Below are 7,394 nucleotides of genomic sequence, written 5' to 3' on the forward strand. Positions count from 1 at the left end.
AAGTTTTGGGCTTAATGTCATGATTGGACTTTGAATTTTCTTAAGGTTGTTACTTAATGATGGACACTAGAGTGGTGAATTGAATTGATACATTTTATGCCTAGTGAGTTTTAAGCTTTAATTGAGTGATGCACTTGTGTTATTGCAACTCTAGAACTTACTTTGATTCTTTCAAAGCCACAATTTAATGAATAGAATTACATTTATGAAGGTGAATCTTTTGTACCTTTTCCACACTATGTCTTGCCATTATTTTTGTCTACCGCCATATCTTTTGTTATCTTTCATTGTTAAATTCTTGGATATGGATGCATTGGGTGTTATGTGATGGATTCTTTGGCCGAGATTGACAAAGGCTTAAGTGTGGGGTAGGATGTAGGATGTGCTAGAAGATTGGTAAATTTGAATTGTGGGTTTGAAAATTGTGAGTTAAAGATGAGAAGTAAGCTTTGATTTTTGTGATAAAAAAATCAACCCAAATCGAGACATTATTTTTTGACAATTGGTGCATGGAATTGTGATTTCTGGTTGTTGGAAATAGAATCTGTAGAAGGCAACAGTGTAGGTAATGTTAGACATGTGTAGCTGTACTAGTTTGCAAGTTTCTGTTTAATTGATTCTGTAAGCATGATCAGGAATTGAAAAAGTCAAGTTATTAATATTGAAGTGCTAAATGAACGCATGAATCTGATCACTAGAAAGCTGAGGTCTAAGTGAAACTTGAAGTAAGAGTAATGCCAATTTTTGAAGTGGAATAAGTGTGCATCTGCAGCTGTGCTTTTCAAATAAAAAGTGAAAAAATGGAGCTTCTGAATTCATAGACTAATGATGCATTAATTCTCCATGAGTTTTAGAATTGTTTTGAAAGCGAGATGGGTAGCATTTAATTACTAGAATAGCTTACAGAGTAGACTGATATGGAAATCAAGTACAGAAATATAGTGAAGCAGCTGAATTAATGCTGAATGCAGGTTCAAATTAGCATCAATTTTGTATCAACTTGGTATTGTGAGTTTTGTAACTCAGTAAGGGACTAATTGAGGATCTTGTATTGCTTAAAACAAATGTGTAGCAATTGGCCTTATTTCTTGAAGTGCTGTTTGGTATAACAAATCTATTTTTGAAGGATGCTGAAATGGATCTGTGAAGTGCAGTGCATTCTGCAGTTGATGAAATAGCTGAAGAAGTATATTAGGATCAGAATCGTGTTCTATTCATAAAGTAAAGAATCAAATTGAATAATGGAGAAATGGAGGCTTTCACGAGTGTAAAGGCAAATGAAGAAATAAAGAATGAAACAGAAGAGTAGCTGAGGACATGTGAAGCTTTATCAAATGGCATTAATATTGCAGTGCTAAATGGAGAACTTTTCTGGGCTGAAATTTTATAGAGCAAGCTGGTGTTGTTCACAAATTAGATGGATACATTTGTTTTTGTATTTAAACTAAGTTCAGTGAGCTCTTCGGAATGGGAATTATAATAATGCTGTGGGCTTTAATTTAAATGCATAGGATGAGGGCATTTTCCAGCTAATCATAGCTGGAAGAAGATTCAGTTTGTGATTGTCCAAATTGTATCAAATTTCATACAGTAGCTGGAAGAGTAGTGAGGCAAATTAGTGAAGAATCTGCATTTATAGTGACAAATGATATCTTAATTCTTTCCTTGACATTCGGGATTTTTTTTTAACAGAATTATTAAGAATCAATTAGTTTGAATTGGATTCTAAATGACAGAAATGCAGCAAGGAAGTAGAACGAAACAGAATCTAGAATAGTAGTATCAAAGTTTGTACCAACTTGGCATCATTAGCTCTTAAATTAAGGAATTATTTGGAGACATTGTATTGCTGAAACAAATGTGACTACGTGCTTCCTTATTTTCTGAGGTGCTGAATGGTATAAGAGATCTGATTTGGAAGATTACTGAAATGGAGTTTTTGATGTACAGAAATTCTGTATGCTGATGGAATATGATTAAAAGAACTGCTCCTCTAGTCTGAAAAGAATAAAGAAAAAAAAATGGGAAATAGAAAACATGTAGAGGTAGTAATGGGAGCAAGTATTAACACATTTAACTACATTCTTATGTCGATCGGATTAGTCTGTTCTCAAGCTGAGAATTATGAACTTGAAGATGAAAGTGGCAAGGTTGAAGAATTAGTCCATCTGGAAACTGAAACTGCATAGTTTAGAAATTCTGTATCCAATTGCTATTCTGAGCCTCCGATTGGGAATTTTTTTGTTCAAGCTATAATTGAAGAAATGTGATGTGCGGAATCATTATAGAATTGATAGGGTAAAGCTCAGTTTAAAGGAAGATCAGTGGGAAGATTGAGTGTAGAAATTGCATAATTGCAAAATCTGAATTTGGAAGTTGTTTTACAAGAATCAGAAATGAAATTGAGAGGCCAAACATGAAGGGAAGTTGAAGTATCAGAGTGGCTACAGGTTTATGAGTTAGAAATTGAAAGAAACAATTGAAAAAAAAGTTTGCCAATAAGATTTGAAGTTAAAGCAGTGAAGGAAAGCAAGTGCAGGATTAACTTGGTACTGTGCAGAATGTTGTGCCAAATATTGGGAAGATTGAGAACTGATTTTCAGAACCTGAAAAGGAAATTCAGCTTTATCTATATTTGAGTTTTTTTTAGACACACTTATTCGAATGAAATAATTTGAAAATCGAAATGAAGAAACAAGTGATGCATATGGAAGTAAGTTAAGGAAGAGAGAAGTAGGGGAGCATGACCGGAATTCACTAGATAGCATTCTTTTGTATCCATGTCTTCCACTAGCATTAAGCTAATTCTTTCTTATCTTGCATTGTAACTAATGCTTTGATTTTCACTTAATTCATATCTTCTTTTTCTTCATGATTAACCTTCATAATGTGATTTGATATCCATGATCATGGTGGAGAGTAGAAGATAAGCAAGCATATGGTAGTGCAAGAAGCATAAGTAGCATGAGTGTCCTCCATTTTGTGATCACATGTTGAAATAGGATGAGGGCCACCAAAAATTTTTTTTATCTTGTGAGTTTAGTGTGCTATCATTTTCAATTTATTCATGATGGATGAAAATTATTATGTTGTTAACCAAGAGTTAAATTTGATGTCCATGAATGCTAGGGTTTTTGGATTTTGACAATCTTAAATGGTTTTCCTTTTCTATTTTCTAATTATGTTTAGGAATGTGTTAGGGGGTACCAATAAAGTAGATTCTTTAGTTTTCTTGACTTGCATGAGACATGCAAGAATAAGTGTGGAGGATTTTGATATTGTGTTCCTATGACGTTTTATTTTTGTTGGAATGGTTTGGTTATGGTGAATATTTTGTTTAGGAATTTGATTGGAGAGTTGGTTTTTGCTAAGCAAGGAATATTTTAAGCTAATCTAATTCATTACTATTAATTCATGATTTGTGATTAGTGTGTTTTAATTTGATTTTTGTAGGACGCATTATCACATTCGGGTTCGCTTAAGTTTAGCCAGCTTAGAATTCGAACTTGATTTACACTAACCCAGCTAGTGTTGAATCAAGTCAAGCCAGCTGAGCCAGCTCAGCCACTGTTTAACCCAAACCAAGATATCTACTATTGAACACGGTTGAACTCAACATTTAAGATACTGCCTTGCATGGTGAATAGTGGCTTCGCTACTGTTCATTATGCCAGCTGTGAGATATCGAAAAAAATTTAAATAAATAGGATTATTTGAGAAATAGCCTTATAAAATTTTTTCAAAATTTTTAGAAATTTTCTGAAGAATTTTATACCCATTTAAGCGAGGAAATGTTTATATATATATATATATATATATATATATATATATATATATATATTAATTTTTATTTCTTTCCCAAATCACCGTTTCCACTCGTGCCCGACCCTCTCCTTCCCCGATCTCCCCGATCCCCTCTGCTCACGCGCTCTCTCTCGCGGACAAATCGACGCCGATGGGAGTGGGGCTTCTAGCTCCGACGATCTTCCTCTGTTGGCATCGCCATCTTCAGCTCAGATCCGGCCGATGCTTTTCCTCTCCGGATCGTCATCGCATCGCGTCTCCTCGCAGCCTCACCTCACTACCATCACCTGATCGCCGGCGAAGATCGGGGCTCAGAGCACAGAGGTGAGGAGCTAGCTTCACCCAGATCTTGCGACGTCCTCTCCTGATCCTTCTTCCCTTATTCTTCTCAATTTCATGGATGTCGGTCATACTCGACGATCACCATCCAGTGCCTGAGATACCAACTGTGCCCTAGCAGGATCTTGAAGGTGAGTATCCTACCTAGTTCGTGATATAGGCTTAGATCTTCTTCTCTATTTACCGATCCTCCTCTATTCTTGATCCTTATCTTCTTTGCGGTTGATTTAGGTCACAGATTTGGAGATGTTAGTATCAGGGAGGTGTTCTTGAGCTGCCGGGTAGAGGCTAGAAGGATTGTTTATTTGATCCATGATCTCCATGGCTTGATCTACTTCTTGATCCGATTGATTCCAACAGTGAGGATATGATCTATGGAGTTGTTCTTGGTTCCGGCAACACTCCAACCAGCAGCTTCTCTGGTTCCAACAATCAACAGTGGGTGTGAATTGAGGTAAGGTGTAGGAATTCGATACATGATGTAGATGATTGTTAGATAGGTTAGTAAGAAGTGTGAATTAGGTTTATGTGTTGAATTAGGAATGTTTTGGATTACATGATTAGTTGATTGTGCATAGATATAATCTAATAGGATGATTAGGGTTAAGGCAATTAACCCTAGTCAATTGTTAGATTTAATTTAAGTAGGGCTTATAGTTATGCTGATTAGGGTTTTGCCCAAATTTGGTATTAGGGATTTTATTTAGCTATTCTTTTGGATTTAGCTAAATTATATATATATTGTTTGATACAGGACTCTGATTCGAGATCATCATCTCGACGTCAGATCTGGCTTGACACCACCTTCTATTTGAGGCAGGTACCCTTTGACTTATCTTTTTGATATTGTCTTATGATATGTGTAGTATATATATAACTAGTGGTAATTGGTAGATTTATCACTTCCCTGGTTATAGTTTATTCGATACCTGTTACATGCTTCTATTGTTAGCTGATATACATTAGACTTGTATGCTCTTATCTTCTGTCATGTGTATCTATGTTCATAGAGATATTCTATATACTGGATTAATTACTAGACATATTGGTTAGCGATCTTGGATTCATGTTGCTTATATCATTGTTATATATGCGTTTGTCTTTCTGACACATATATATGGATGAGGATATGCTCAAGTATGATATACTGTAGCATCATACACCATCCCACATGATTGCATGCTGGGCGATTGATGACTCCATTATTGTTGAGCTCGTCGGCCGACTACATGGGCCTGCACACAACGTGACCACTACATGGGTAGTGGCACAACACCCAGAGTGTGTATGGCAGTTGCTATGTTAGGCTCCGCTGGTCCGCTCATGGGTAGTGTGACTGCAGCGTGGTAATCGGTAGGGATCCCTCCCCGCCATCGCGTACCGGGAGATGAGAGCATTGCACTCCCTCACTATGTTTGAAGTTGGAGGATAGGTGTACTCTGATAGCATCCTGCTCACTCAATCACTCTTCAGGAGTAGTGATGGCAGAGCGCACGGTTGTCATAGCCCTATCCACTCGGTCTCACCATCGCGTGTGAGATGGTTGACTGGCATCAGGGGTGACCATGTCATATTGCATCATATGCACAGATTGCATTTATTGTGATTGTTGCATATTGAATGATGCATTTTGGTGACTGCATATGATTGATATGCATACAGGATACATACTTATTTGCTCTCACTATCTTTATCTGTGTATGTTCACAGTCATTTGCTCAAGACTCGCAGGTGAGTACAGTTTATTCCAGTTATGCATTTCTTATTATTCTTGTAGTAGACTGTATTACATGCCTATTGTTGGTTACTGCAGTTTATTTAGTTATGCATACTTGCTATATTATTTAGGAGACTATACTATAGGTTATTGCTGGTAGTTATATGTTACTGTACATATCTATTGGTTACCTGCTGAGTTCTTTGGACTCACACCGTTACATTACTACTTTTCAGGTTGAGGCCGTCAGGAGATTCCAGTCGCTAGCCCTCTTATTGCAAGGACTTTCAGTTGTCGAGTTTTGTTTTTGTTACTAAGTCTTTATACACTTGTGATGTGGGTTCTTGTATTGTGGACTTTATGATGAACTTTTGGGTTTGCTACTCTTGTTTTCCACTGCGGATGTTTTCATTACTTCATGGATTTCATTTCTTTGTTATAGTGGAGTAGGATTTACATATATCCGCGATGATTCCTTTATCGTCTTTTCTTTTAGTAATTTTTGTTGTCAGCCGGAGGCTGTATATTAAACCGTGTGGATTGATTATATAAACTGCGTGGTTTGTCTATTATTTGTATTGTACTATTCTGGCCGTGTGGGCTGAGGTATGGATATATGTATCTCAGGATTCATATTGTCACCCGTATAGGGGAAATGTTATCAAAATTTTATCGACAGGGACTACCTGGGGCGTGACACCAACGTCTTCTTGAGAGCACGAGACGGAGTCCTGTTTTCCATCCAGATCTTAGATTCAGTTCTCTTGATCGACGACAAACTTCGAGCTACTAGCTACCAGCGTCCAAAGGGAGAAGAGAGCGACGATAAGGTGTTTTTGAAGGCGTTGGAATTCCGTTCTATTTCAATTTCCTTGTACAAAAATTGTACAAGAATAGAAATTTTTTTAGCAACCCGCATGTTCGATCAATTATGTGTTTGATCAATCGAGCAAGTTCTTGAATGATCAAATCACACCTTGATCGAAGTACAAGATCGCTGGCCTCTTGTATTGGTATTCCAAAAAATGATACAAAGAAAACTAACTGATTACGCAACGGAATTAAAGAACTAGTTGTACCTTTCTTCGTAGCTAAAGACCTCTTGATTTTCTGTCGTATTCCTCTCCTCTTCTTGGACATAGTGTGGGAGACGATTTACCAAGATAACACCACCCTTCTTCTCTTGGATCCAAACCATCGATCACAAAAGGAGGCTCTACGATGGGGCACCTTCTAATCTTCTTCGTTCTCTTCTTTTTCCTCTTCTTCTTCCTCTTCTCCAATCCGCCGGCCACCAAGTAGGAGGCGGCGCCGACCACCAAGGAGGAGCTCATTTAATTAACATCATATTCCAAGAGTAGTACCACTCGACTTTATTATCATGCTGGACTAAGTCCACCTACAGTGTTTACATGATAATCCTTATGAGCTCCTCAAGGGGGCATCATCAACCTAAACAATTAGGACATAGATTCCTTCTATAATCAACAACACACGCCATATAAATAGTATTATTTTCCAACTCATCGGGCCT

At 37.2% G+C, this 7,394-nt stretch overlaps 1 long non-coding RNA gene across 1 annotated transcript; it reads left to right on the forward strand.

The window, feature by feature from the left end:
• The first annotated feature begins 3,843 nt into the window (after positions 1 to 3,843).
• On the forward strand, positions 3,844 to 6,432 carry LOC122006526. Its single transcript, XR_006118711.1, has 4 exons — positions 3,844 to 4,274; positions 4,375 to 4,597; positions 4,898 to 4,963; positions 6,097 to 6,432. It is a non-coding gene; the product is annotated as an uncharacterized LOC122006526 (long non-coding RNA).
• Positions 6,433 to 7,394: the final 962 nt, after the last annotated feature.

Source organism: Zingiber officinale, chromosome 1A, assembly GCF_018446385.1.
Source record: "Zingiber officinale cultivar Zhangliang chromosome 1A, Zo_v1.1, whole genome shotgun sequence".
NCBI classification, from domain to species: domain Eukaryota; kingdom Viridiplantae; phylum Streptophyta; class Magnoliopsida; order Zingiberales; family Zingiberaceae; genus Zingiber; species Zingiber officinale.